Source organism: Protopterus annectens, chromosome 3.part0 (assembly GCF_019279795.1).
Source record: "Protopterus annectens isolate FY-2018-M chromosome 3.part0, PAN1.0, whole genome shotgun sequence".
In the NCBI taxonomy this organism is placed as follows: domain Eukaryota; kingdom Metazoa; phylum Chordata; order Ceratodontiformes; family Protopteridae; genus Protopterus; species Protopterus annectens.
In genome coordinates this window covers 1,657,284,983-1,657,299,982 of record NC_056731.1, presented here as the reverse complement: position 1 = coordinate 1,657,299,982, position 15,000 = coordinate 1,657,284,983, and positions in this window count along the sequence as shown.

Sequence of the window (15,000 nt, the reverse complement as noted above, 5' to 3'; positions counted from 1 at the left end):
TATACAGCAGTACAATAGGCACATAATTATGGACAATGCACCTTTACTATGTTCCCCACTGGATGCCTGCAACATATGTGGTGCCATCAAATGTGATCCACAGAGGCCATACAATGCCTTACACATGTGCCCTGTATGGACCAATGCCACTGATACCAGGGAATACCAGTATCATGCTATCAATGCAGGTGCAGGGTCAACCTGCTGACTATAAGCAGGTCCTGCCACACCAGGCCAGTATTGGCATATCAGAGGATAACAGTCTGTGTACACATGTGCCAGCCAAACCAGGTACACCTGTACATGTCACTGTACATTATTGTGGGACATGCACATCCCAGGCAATGTCCATGTCAAGGACTATCAAACACAGACATGCATGCATTGCAAAGCTATGGCCACACACAATGGTAACCAGGATGTCAGGATAGTTCATACAATACCCATCTGTGTGGGACATTGCAGACACTACACCCCTGTACCACACCGCACACCATTGTCGGGTAGTGTGATGCCAAGGATTACCCCTCATCCAGCCTTGTACAGCCATTTTACACAGCCAACCAATACACACCCATAAAGCAATGCACACATGTATGTCAGCACTGGCACCTTGTGTCTGGTGTGGGGTATGATGCTCCCAACCACAGTCACTCCCAGTATAACTCCCATTGGCATACCGACAGATGCCAAACACGTTCACATGCCCTAGCCCATAGAACCTCTGGATATCCCCTGTGGTGTATGTAGCACCTGTGCATTACTGCAGTGTGGCAAACTAAGTAGTTTGGAAGTGTATTTGTGGGCCTGGCATAGAGTGTCAATGTGAGTCCATTAGAGAGTGTGATTGTGTTGACAATGACATCCGTTCATGTGGACAGCCATGTGTGCTACACCTAATGTATGTCTACTATATCTCTGTTGCAGATGTCGCTCACCAGCACACATATATGTTCTTATAGCACACCACTATGTCAGCTTTGTGGCACATGGAGTAACTGCATGCACTTATAATAGTAATGACTAGTCAGTCAGGGGTATGAACCCCTGTGCTGGTAGGTGTGTGACAGACGATGTTTAGGTTTTTGTCTCCAAGCACTTCTCTGATGTACTTTGCCTCTGTCTGTCCCTCCCACACACTCTCTGGTGGATGTGGAGGTGTACACCTGCTCAGCAGCAGCTTGTGTTTTGTAAGTGATGGTCATGATCAGGTGATGGCCTCTGCGCCTACTGCAGTCCTCCTCTAGCTGATTGCATGTGGAACAGCTGTGATGATGTTCCCATAGCCAATCACATGAAAAACACAGTACAATATCTAGGAACATCATGGTGGTATTTGCCCATGGCAGTCGCTTTGAGTGGTACCTGGATCTGGTGTTTGGTAAACGGCATCACAGATGATATCTGGATGTTGCTCAAACAACATACACAGTGGGAAATAGCCTAAAGACAGGAGGGTGATGTGCCAGGCATGACTACAGCATGTAAGTGTAGCTATGCTTCATTGAGACTACTGCCTGTTTAACAAGTTATGTGCGGTAATGGCTATTCTGCATGTTTTAAAACTGTCAAGACAGTGCTCTGTTTATGAGGGACCCCCATCTGTAGGGCCATCTGTGGACTGGTCAGTGTGTGGAACCATTTGTTTCCTGTGTTACTCACTGAACACACATCTGTGAACTGCAGGAGCATAGTGTCAGGATTGCAGTCAGTGCATGGTGATAGTGATGAGTTACTGCCATCGCATGCCTGATTGGACATATGTCACATGAAAAAGTGGTTTGACAGACACTGTCTGGGGTTCTCAGTGACATGCCAATAATGGGCCACTGTTCATAGCTGCAGTCACAAGTCTTCTACACTTTGAACAGATGTCATGCAGTATATATGCAAGTGTTGTGCTCCCTCTGCAAATGTATACCATCTGTTGTGTTGTGTTGATGGTCATATCTATGCATGTGTTTATAATTAATCCTGAATGCTGTTGACTATTACTAAGCCATATCTGTATTTAAACTGCAACACCATTGGCTGTATGGGTTTGGAGGTCCTGACAGAAACTCCTGTCCCACTTCAGCTGGCTATGGCACCGGGCACCAGCACATCTGGGGCCCAGCCTTGGACCTCCACCTCTGTTGGCTCTGCAACACCTTCTGGTGGTACCGCCACTGAGGATGGGGCTTGTCCCACCTGGGAGCAGGTCCAGACATGAACATGTCCGCTGTTGTACAGTCCAGGATGTGGTGCATAGGGGGCTCAATAAGGGGTTTCGAGGCCAGATATGCAAACTCAAGGGCAGACTGTGACATTTACAGGGTGAGGCTGCCTCTCCTAGACAGCCCCCAGCACTGCCATCTTTGCAGCTGTTTTGGTGCCGTGGTGGCTGCCCATGGCTGGGGACCTCCGTCCCACTGTTTCCATCTGGGGGCTCATGGGCTTGTGACTGCTGACCACCCCTCCCCGTCCGAGGTGTATCCCCCCACATGTGTCATATACCGACCCTGTATGCTGTCTTGTCTGTCATCCTACCCTACCTATCCTCCATGAGCACACCTACTCTCCTTCCCCCACATCCCACTCTCACCCTATGGAAACAAAAGGCCAATCGGTTCCTAGAACAACATGTGTCCCATATATAGCTGTCCATTTCACTCACGTGTCCACTGGACACATGTAACCTTTTTAATATGTATCACAACATACTCCGGTTATCCTCACCCCTGTCTCTCAGGCACACGATCCTAGTATGCACATGACTCCTAAATGTTCCAGGTACACATGATGCGAACTACCCCATTGTACACACAACACTACTGGTCCCTCTATGGTTACCCCATTTACCTTTATCATGGTGATGATGTTGCACACAGCACCTTGCAAGAGTATTGTTCCCACATAATGATTGGACAGGAACTGTTAATGTAAATAACATGCACATAGTGATGTATATGGCCAATGAACAAATGTTTGTGTGTATGAATGACACATGTCTGTCTGATGGAGTCTTGATATTACATAGGACAACACCACTACATAATACAGGCATTGCTGGTGTTTCCCTTTTCATTCCTTTGTATTGCTTTGTTGTCACATGGGATGTTCCTGATATATCTATATATATGTATATATATATATATATATATATATATATATATATATATATATATATATATATATATATGCATCTATATCTGGATGTAAACACTCACACATGCATCTACATGATGGAATACATTTCCTATACTGTTGAATGACTGCGCTGGATGATATGTTTGTGATAAGGTCTGATGTCTGTATATCTGCCATAGCTTAGTGGTAAATCACAATAGCTGTGTGTGCAGAGTCCTGGTTTCGAGCCTTGCAGAGGCCGTTTATTGTGTTGCTGGGCAGAACAAGGCCATTGGATACGGAGTGATTAAGGCACATTAAAGCAGTTGTGAGCGGGTGTGCATGGATTTGCGCAGAGCTAAGCAATGCTAACCTCCGGTTACAGTTTCTTACACTCAGCCTCTACATTGCTTTACCAGTGTAATACTCGCATACTGGCAGCCAAACAGGCTTACACCTGCTTGCTCCCACACTTGCAAATGCACTACATTTGGTGTTTGCATCTGACACTCACACCCCTGGGTGGGAGTGAGGACTATGATATTACCTTGTGATGCCTATTACATCGGATTACATGCCTACAGTATTGGGAATGGCTGCCCATTAGGCAAAAGCAAGCCATTCGACTGTACAGAATCCATGGCCTGTCCAGAGTTTGATTCATATTATTGGTGTGTTCATCTAACAATCTGCACCCATCTGGCTAATACATGGGAGCTGACACTGTTCAATACAAACAAGTAATTGGGTTTTGGAAAACACATCCTTCAGCCGAGTCATGCTACTGCATACCTAATATTCTATCATCTTTCTAAGGTTGTCAGTGGAATATGTGCTTTCTGTCCCTATCAGACCTCGCATATGATTGGGGAAAAATACAAACTGAATCAAGGACACTGCATAACAACATCAGGGACACATTTAAATTATTGGTGCTACTAACCTGATACATTGAAAGACTCAGAGCATATGAATTCATGCACATTTTCTGGGGTAAATGATGTTTATAACTCTTAATTGTTGTCATTACTCATTACGTGTAATTCACCACCTTTCCTCCAAATGTCACTAGTTTTACGAGGGATTAAGTGGAACAGAGATAGAATGTGAGTCGAAATCAGGGACATCTCTGGAAATCGGGGACAGTTCAGAGGTATGGTCCCTATTTGTTCTCCCAATGGTTTATGTCCTGTCCAGTGGATTTGCTCTTAGGGGTTGAGAGGTATGGGCGTCAGCTATGCCCATTTTGGAATATTACTTACATCCCCGGGGCGGTCCTAATATGACTGCACCAGCCAACACCTACGCACCTAGGCCCATAATTGCATACCCATAGTTCCCCCACCTGCCACTCCTCTACAGCACTCATCCTTACTGTGGGTGCAGGTGGGGTATAAACACACCATTACACACTGCCCACTCTCCTCGTGTCGGGACACATGTCGTATGTTGTGTCGACCCATGGGTTATCAGACTTGCACAACCTACTGGGCTGTGTACATCTACAGCCTGGTTTGATAAGGCATTACCTGGACTGGCTCTGATGATCATTAATTTTTGGTGTCCCACAAGGGACATCGATGTCTATGTTTCAAGATTAGACCAGGCAGGTCTGTCCCACTGGTAGTATCCTGCCAGTGGTCTGGGAAGCAGTGGTGTGTTTACCTTTATTGTGTGTCTGTATGTCTCACCGGCCTAGCTGGGGTGGGGGGGTTGATGCTACGTGTTACACATTTGTTTATTGGATGCCTCACCACCATATGCACGGCAACATATGTAACTTGTAACTGCTGTATCATATCCTAGCTATATACATGTGTATATTTACAGTCACATAGATATATCTATCTATCTATCTATATATATATATATATATATATATATATATATATATGTATATATATATATATGTATATATATATATATATATATATATATATATATATATATATACATTACTATATACAGATATATCTGTATATGTATGCATACATGTATATTTATATTTTGCTGTCTATATATATATATATATCTATATATATCTATATATATATCTATATATATATATATATATATATATATATATATATATATATATATATATATATATATATAATCACCAACTTAGTCCATCACTGATCGGTGTAAAATATAGATCAATCATCACATATTGTAGACAGACAATGTGCGAGTAATAGTTGCTATTCAGCAAAATCATTTATTTACATCCATCATGGCTTCGGACCGCCACAATCTACCAACTCCACAAGCACCACAAACCGGTTTCACCCAATCGGCGTCATCAGTGTTCAAGGTGCCCGGATCAATCACGTCATATTTATTTCAAAAACTCTTAAAGGGGCAATAGCCCAATCACAAAATCAAAAGTACATATCCCATTAGAATATTACATAAATATCAACTAGTATATCTCAACAAATATACAAAACTAATATACTAATATGTGACTATAAAAATATGAAAATATATGAAAAAATATACATAAAAATGGAATCCACATATATTATAAATTGTAAATTATAAATTTTCATTTAAACCCGGCTTATATAAGGTGCCCAACCTCAAGATCCACATCTTTTCTTTTTGATCCAATATTTTATGTTTTTTTGCTAAGGTCAAATTATCACCCAATACCCTATCTATCCCTACATAAATGAAATGTGCAGCTCTGTGTTCTAACTGATGTTTATATAAAGCACTTTGAGTTATTTTACAATTAATATCGCTAACATGGAGAGCAATCCTATTTTTAAAACTTCTAGAAGTTTGCCCTATATAGAATGCTCCACATTTGCAGACCACCATATAAATGGCCCAATCAGTATTACATGTAACTAGGACTCTAATATCAAAAACTCTAGTTGTATTTACAGATGTAAAAGATTTAGTTTTTGATACCAACTTACAATGTACACAATTACCACAAAATATACTTCCTTTCAAAACATAAAACACAAATCTGCTAGTGAAATGACCAAAAAAGCCAGAAAGCCAAAGATTTAGCGCTTTCATCCACAATTTAATGCGTGAACTTCCTCAGAAACAATTCATTATAACCACCAGTTCCTTAAATACCTCACAATACAGGAAATGACATCACATCCATCCAAATTGTAAAAACAATATTTTCTGAAAATGATATGAAAATTAAATGAAATTAAGTAAAATAAAATAAAATACACATACTTATAAACGCAATATATTAGATCATAACTGTACTGTACATACATTGTGTGTGTATGCGCATATACACACACACACACACGCACACACACACACACATGCACACACACACGCACACACACACACACACACACACACACAAATGTCTGTGTTTACACACATATATATATATATACACACACATATATATATAAAAAAACGTATATATACACACACACATGCACGTGCATGTGTGTGCAAATGTCTACCTATACATTAAAAAACACTTTAAATTTATGTACTCGTTAAGGCCAGGCGACCTGTCAGCCCCTAGCACAAGTTGCCACAATGTCTCCTTACATTCTAAGACATTATTAAAATCTCCCCCAAACTCACTAGTGTTGATTTTTTCCAAAACTGAAAATTGAAATTTCTTAAAGTCCCTACAAATTAATGAATGTTTGGCCAAGGAATTAAACTTGTCTTTGTTCTTTATAGCCAAATTGTGCTCCTAAATTCTTCTCTTTAGAACTCTTTTAGTTTTACCTATGTAATAATGCTCACATGACACACAATTGGCAATATAAACAACATACTCAGAATTACAGTTGTAATAACCTTTAGCCCAAATGGTGTAATTAAGGGACTTTATAAATACACTGGTACTGTTACTGATGAATCTACATTGCCTACAATTGTTGCATGCATATGTACCCCTCTTAATACTAGATGCTCTTGTCAGATCCTGATGTCTGTTGTGATCTGTCTCAAGCATAGATTTTAAATTTGTCACCCTTTGATAGGTGAAAGTGGGTTTCACCCCTAAAATGCCAACCAAATCTTTGTTCCCTAAAACCACTTTCCAGTTGTTGATGATGATATCCCTAATAAACCACATTTCATTGACAATGGGTAAGGGGAATGCAATGTTATAACTACTGTGGATGTCTGAAACAGTGGATCCAGAACTTAAGCCTATCTGACTAGACAGAAGAATAGGTTTAGCAACACCCTTCCTCAGCAAAATAACCTCTTGTTCTATTTTTTGAATCCAATCTGTAACGTAACCTCTATACATAAATAATGATCGTAAAAATCCAATTTCACTTAGAAATGTGTTGTCATCAGTGGTGAGACTACTCAAATGAATTATTTGGCCCTTCACCACACCTTTTTTCATATGTATAAGGTGTAAACTATCCTTATGTAGGTACTGGTTAGCAAAAACTTCTTTCCTATATATTTGACTATTAAGTGTGTTGTTAACTTTATCTACAGTAAGTAAAACATCGAGGAAGGGAATACTGTCCCCAAACCCACTCATTTTGAAAACCAAAAAATCTGTACTATGATTCAAATCTACCACCAGGTCAGAAAATTCTTCCAAAGTACCAGTCCACAAGAACAGTAAATCATCTATAAATCTAAAATATGCAAATGCCTTGTTGAAACATGGGTGTTTAACCAAAAATTTAAGCTCCCAGTTTGCCATGACCAAATTGGAAAACGCCGGTGCCACCCTCACTCCCATTGCTACTCCCGAAGTCTGTTTGTAAATGTGTTTGCCAAATCTGAAAAAATTGTTGTCTAAAACTATCTCCATAAGACCACAAATGGTGTTAACCATACCATTGTCAACTTCAGAAAATAAATTAAGGTATTCCCTAAGATATTCTAACCCTTCTGTTTGCTTGATGGCAGTGTACAAAGACTTGACGTCAAGTCTAGCAAAACTCACAGAACTAGATGAAATGTCTAAATGCCGTAATTCTTCCAATAAGTGCCAGGAATTACTGATGCAAAAAACACCAATTCTGCTCGGACCAAAAAACACAATCACCAACTTAGTCCAGCACTGATCGTTGTAAAATATAAATCAATCATTACACGTCATCAGTGTTCAAGGTGCCCGGATCAATATACCTAAAGCACAATTTGTCAGATTAAGATGTCTTTGCAGTGATGAGAAAGAATTTGATGAAGAGGCAATAAATATGCAAGGGAGATTTATCCATAGAGGGTATAATAATAGGTTAGCTTCTGATGCCCTTAATTATGGCAAAATGCAAGATAGGAGAGTATTGTTAGACTCTAATGAAGTAAGAGTGTCTAAACAAGTGGATAAAATGTGATTCATTACCACCTATGGTACCAATATGTTCAAAATTAAGCAAGTTATTGATAAACATTGGTCGATTTTAAAAAATGATCCTTACTTTGGGCAAATAGTGGAGGACCGTTGTAGTTTTGGATATCGCAGAGGTAAAAACATAGGTGAATATTTGAATCAATATAAAAAACCTACATTTATGAATAAAATAGTAAAAAGAGATGTTTTGAAAGGAAGTATATTTTGTGGTAATTGTGTATATTGTAAGATGGTATCAAAAACTAAATCTTTTACATCTCTAAATACAACTAGAGTTTTTGATATTAGAGTTCTAGTTACATGTAATACTGATTTGGGGCATTTATATGGTGGTCTGCAAATGTGGAGCATTCTATATAGGGCAAACTTCTAGAAGTTTTAAAAATAGGATTGCTCTTCAAGTTAGCGATATTAATTGTAAAATAACTCAAAGTGCTTTATATAAACATCAGTTAGAACACAGAGCTGCACATTTCATTTATGTAGGGATAGATAGGGTATTGGGGGATAATTTGACCTTAGCAAAAAAACATAAAATATTGGATTAAAAAGAAAAGATGTGGATCTTGAGGTTGGGCGCCTTATATAAGCCAGGTTTAAATGAAAATTTATAATTTACAATTTATAATATATGTGGATTTCATTTTTATGTATAATTTTTCATATATTTTCATATTTTTATAGTCACATATTAGTATATTAGTTTTGTATATTTGTTGAGATATACCAGTTGATATTTATGTAATATTCTAATGGGATATATACTTTTGATTTTGTGATTGGGCTATTGCCCCTTTAAGAGTTTTTGAAATAAATATGACGTGATTGATCCGGGCACCTTGAACACTGATGACTCCGATTGGGTGAAACCGGTTTGTGGTGCTTGTGGAGTTGATAGATTGTGGCGGTCCGAAGCCATGATGGATGTAAATAAATGATTTTGCTGAACAGCAACTATTACTCACACATTGTCTGTCTACAGTATGTGATGATTGATTTATATTTTACACCGATCAGTGCTGGACTAAGTTGGTGATTGTGTTTTTTGCTCCAAGCAGAATTGGTGTTTTTCGTTGGACGGCATTTACGTGCACCGTTTGTGGATATAGTATATATATATATATATATATATATATATATATATATATATGTATATATATATATGTATATATATATATATATATATATATATATATATATATATATATATATATACATATCAAACAACATATGGGTCTATGGGTGTCTGCATATGTATATGTGGGTATGTGCCTGTATTCTGTGTCTGTATGTATACATTGGTACTACGGAGAGGGAGAGGTTTATCTCTATGTCGCTATGGGTAGATATACACACACATACCTCTACATATATACATCTACATCTGGTTATTCCGTTCCTTGCCATATAGATCACACTTTGCTGCAGTGGGTGTGGCTGCTCGTTGGGCGACGCCTCTGCACAATGAACACATTCGCTTACATCCCTAATGCTGTCCATATAGGCCCACATCAGCCAACACCTGCACACCTAGACCCATAAGTAGCTACCCATGGTACCCCCACTTGCACCTCCTCAACAGCACCCATCCTTACTCTGGGTTCTGGTCTGTTCTGGACACACCACTACACGCTGCCCACTCTCCATTTCATGGGACCCATTTCATACAATTTTCTTGGTCCATGGGTCATCAGGCTTTCCCACCCTTGTATTCTAAGTATGCATACACCCTAGCCAGAATGTTCGATCTGTCACCTTCTTTTGGTCTTGCCAATTTTTGGGGTGTCCCACAAGGGACACTCCTGTCAGTGTTCCATGATTAGAATTCACGGCTGCACTGTGTACTCCCCAGGTTGTATCCTGCCTGTGGTCTGGGGAGAAGAGGACTCTTTACATTGTTTGTGTGTATGTTTCCCGTGTCCAGCTGGGGGGGTGGGGTGGAAGGTCATGCTACGTGTTTCATGTTTCTTGCTTAGGCTCCGTATATCTTCGCGTGCACACGCACACACACACACACACACACACACACATATATATATGTCTGCCTGTATATACATCGATATATATATATATATAGATACATCTATATATATATATATATATATATATATATATATATATATATATATATATATATATATATATATATATATATATATATATATATATATATATATATATTTATATATATATATATATATATATATATATATATATATATATATATATATATATATTTATATATATATATATATATATATATATATATATATATATATATATATATATATACATATATATATATATATATATATATATATATATATATATATATATATATATATATATATATATATATATATATATATATATATATATATATATATATATATATATATATATATATATATATATATATATATATATATATATATATATATATATATATATATATATATATATATATATATATATATATATATATATATATATATATATATATATATATATATATATATATATATATATATATATATACATATATATATATATATATATATATATATATATATATATATATTTATATATATATATATATATATATATATATATATATATATATATATATATATATATATATATATATATATATATATATATATATATATATATATATATATATATATATATATATATATATATATATATATATATATATATATATATATATATATATATATATATATATATATATATATATATATATATATATATATATTTATATATATATATATATATATATATATATATATATATATATATATTATATATACTTATATATACATATATATATTTATGTGTGTGTGTGTGTGTCTGTAAAGCAATGCATACCCCATGCAAATGCACTTACACATGCTTACTGGTGTTTATATATGCTTGAACCAGCTAACTAGTGCCTTATTCATTATGACACTGACACTGCACTCCAGTTAACTTTTAACTGATATTTTGCAGTTTATACAGCGGACAGATGTCAAAATATGTTCATGGACAGATTACCAGTGGTAAATGGTATGTGATACAGTGGGATTCGGTAAAGGAATATCTGTTTGTTAGGTGGTTGCTCTAACCAATACACTATTGCTGTGCTGCTTCATTTGCATATATACCCATGGCTCCTGTATCCCCAAACACACACTCCAACGCCTCCCTAACACTACAATCATCCATTCTCCAGTTGGATTTGTGGTGTATCCAGACCACTACACATTGGCTACTCCCTACTCCTATAAACCCATCCCATTGGTTGACTCACTCCACGTATCCTCAGAACTCCCAAACGTTTAGTCCACAAATATTGGTGACATGAGAGACCAAAAGAATACTATTCGCAATTTTTGGGTTGTCCCACATGGGACACGCGTGTGTTTATGTCAAGATTAGACTCTATACTTCATTACATCCTTACTCCCGTTAACATAACACTACAATAAATTAATAAGTATGACTATGTGGTAACGCACATGTTACACATGACAGCCTAATTATGTACATGTTTGGCGTATATCTTTTAGAAATAGACCGGTTTAGTAATTGGCATTGCCGTAGCAGGCAGATCACAGGAATGATTCCATGTGTGGGAAAGTCCTCACATTTGATTTTTTTCAGCACAGCATTGACTTCGGACATTGTAACCACTTCTGCATTTTAGCAGTTTCGGCTCATCCCTCTTCTGCACAACCTATTATTCTATCTACTGTCGAGGTTTGTAAGGGCACATTCATGTTATTTATGTCTGCAAATGGAATGAATGTGTTACAGAGAATGTACTTCTACATATTGATGTCGGCATGTGTATATGCATATATACTTATAACAAACTCACTGACCTCCACGGGGCAGTCCAATTAGAACCAGCCCATCCAACCTTGGCACTCCTGGCTCCATAATTTCATACCCATAGTTCCTCCACCCTACCCGTGTTCAACATACATGCATACCATCCATTGTACACTTGTTATCGCAGCCATGACACACCTCCACACATTGCCCTCTCCCGAGCGTTAGGGCCCCTACACGTATGTTATTCCAACCCATGTATTCTCAGGTTCTCCCACCATTTAGTCCTTGAACATACCTGCCCTTGCTTGTGTAATGGTCGGATGGCCAAATGGTCTATCAATTTTTGGGTAGTCCCACCAGGGATTACCCTCTGTGTGTAAAGTAGACTTAACAAATCAACAATGTTACTCCCACTGGTAATATCCTGCCTGTGGTGTGAGTGGCAGTGCTTTGCTCACGCCTGCCCAGCTTGATATGACATACGCTGACAGCGCTATATAATACTGGGGTTGCTGTTGATTCCCTTCTCATTCCTTTTGTATGCTTTATTGTTACGTTGTTCTTTCTTCATGTATATATATATATATATATATATATATATATATATATATATATATATATATATATATATATAGATATATATATATATATATATATATATATATATATATATATATATATATATATATATATATATATATATATATAGATATATGTACATATATATATGTACATATATATATATATATATATCTATATCTATATATATATATATATATATATATATATACATATATATATATATATATATATATGTATCTGTATAGACTTATATACATTTTCTATGCTGGGCATTACTTAGACCCGTGCATGTGCACTCAGACTTGCTTACTGGTACTTATATGTGTTTACTGCTGCTTTTTTGTGCTTACACCTGCTTACTAGTACCTTATTCATTATGACAGTGCCACTTTGCTCGAATGATATTTAAATTAAATATCTCATGCAATACTCTTATGTCGGTTTTACTGAAAAACGACATTCATTCCACATGGAAAATGATATGTGCTATTGTGGGCTCGAACCATGAATGCCTGTTTGTTAGGCAGATGCTCTAAACAGTACACTATTGACATTTACGTTGATTCCGCATGTTTTTCTCTATTAGAATGAATATAATGTGTAAGCTACATTCGGCGGAGGGCAGCGACACGCAAACATGCTGTGCTTTGCTTTCACCTTCGATATTGCAGCAATTCAAATGTATAATAGGGACACAGGAAATCTAATTGTGAAAGTTCTAGGGACAGGGCTCAAAATTCCACTACATGCTTGTGTGTTTACTACTTCAATTTTATTTCACTGCTCGTGGACACTCTTGTGTGCTTAGCATACATTTCAGTATCCACAGACACTGAATTACTGACTTACTATTAGGGGCGGGCTCTACTAGTAGACATAGTAGGTTTTGCAAGTGTCGGGGCATGTTTACGCCTCTGTAGAGCACTTGTACACGCCCCCTGCACTCGCACACGTTTCCTGTGCACGTCGAGGGTGCGGCGGCGCACCCTCATACATATTCATATGGTGCTGCTATGCCATCTGTAGTGAGGATGCTCAGCGCAAGGCTAAAGCCATCCTTGCGCTGAGCTTCTTGAATCCCGGGGTAAATCTTTCTACTTACCTAGTGCCTAATCTACAGCTACAAGCACGCGCACACACAGACACACGCACACACAAACGCACACGCACACGCACACGCACACACACACACACACACACACACACACACACACACACACACACACACACACACACATCTACCCATAATGAAAAACCTTTCAGTATATCCAAAAATGTTTTCATTAACATCATAAACCCATATATCTATATATTTGTATATGCATACTTCAGCCTGTTAGCACAGAGGTTAAGATTCAGGATTATCAACTGATAGACCTGAGTTCAAAATCTGATTATGGCACAACTAGGAAGTATATATATATATATATATATATATATATATATATATATATATATATATATATATATCTTTATATATATGTATATATGTGTGTGTGTGTGTGTGTGTGTGCGTGTGTGTGTGTGTGTGTGTGTACGTGTGCTTGTTTGTGTGAAATTACTATAAGTCCTATATTAAAAACACAATTTTTGCTGGACCTTCTATACTCTGATACTTTAATATACCAGTTGCACAATTGTACTACAGTGCAGAAATGACAAATTCTAAGTCATCAGTGTAGCATTATCTTGCACATAAAAAGACCAGCAATTTGTAATCTTTAAACAATCACTAAATATATATATATATATATATATATATATATATATAGAGAGAGAGAGAGAGAGAGAGAGAGAGAGAGAGAGAGAGAGAGAGAGAGAGAAAATATACAGATATAAAATTGGAAGAGAAAATTATTGAGTTTTTAGATGTTATGGTAACCAAGGCCAATGATGGCATGGTACATACCAGTTTATATAGGAAGCCGTTCACTAAGAACTCATTACTGAGGGCTGATAGCAACCATCCACAGCACATAGTTAACAATATCCCCCTAGCCCGATTCAAAAGACTTAATATGTAGTCAACCTGATAATTTTCAGACACAGGCTGAACAGCTGAGGCATACATTTTTCACAAGGGGCTATCAAGCTAGACAAGTTGATAGAGCTCGAATTATGGGGGATTCCGATAC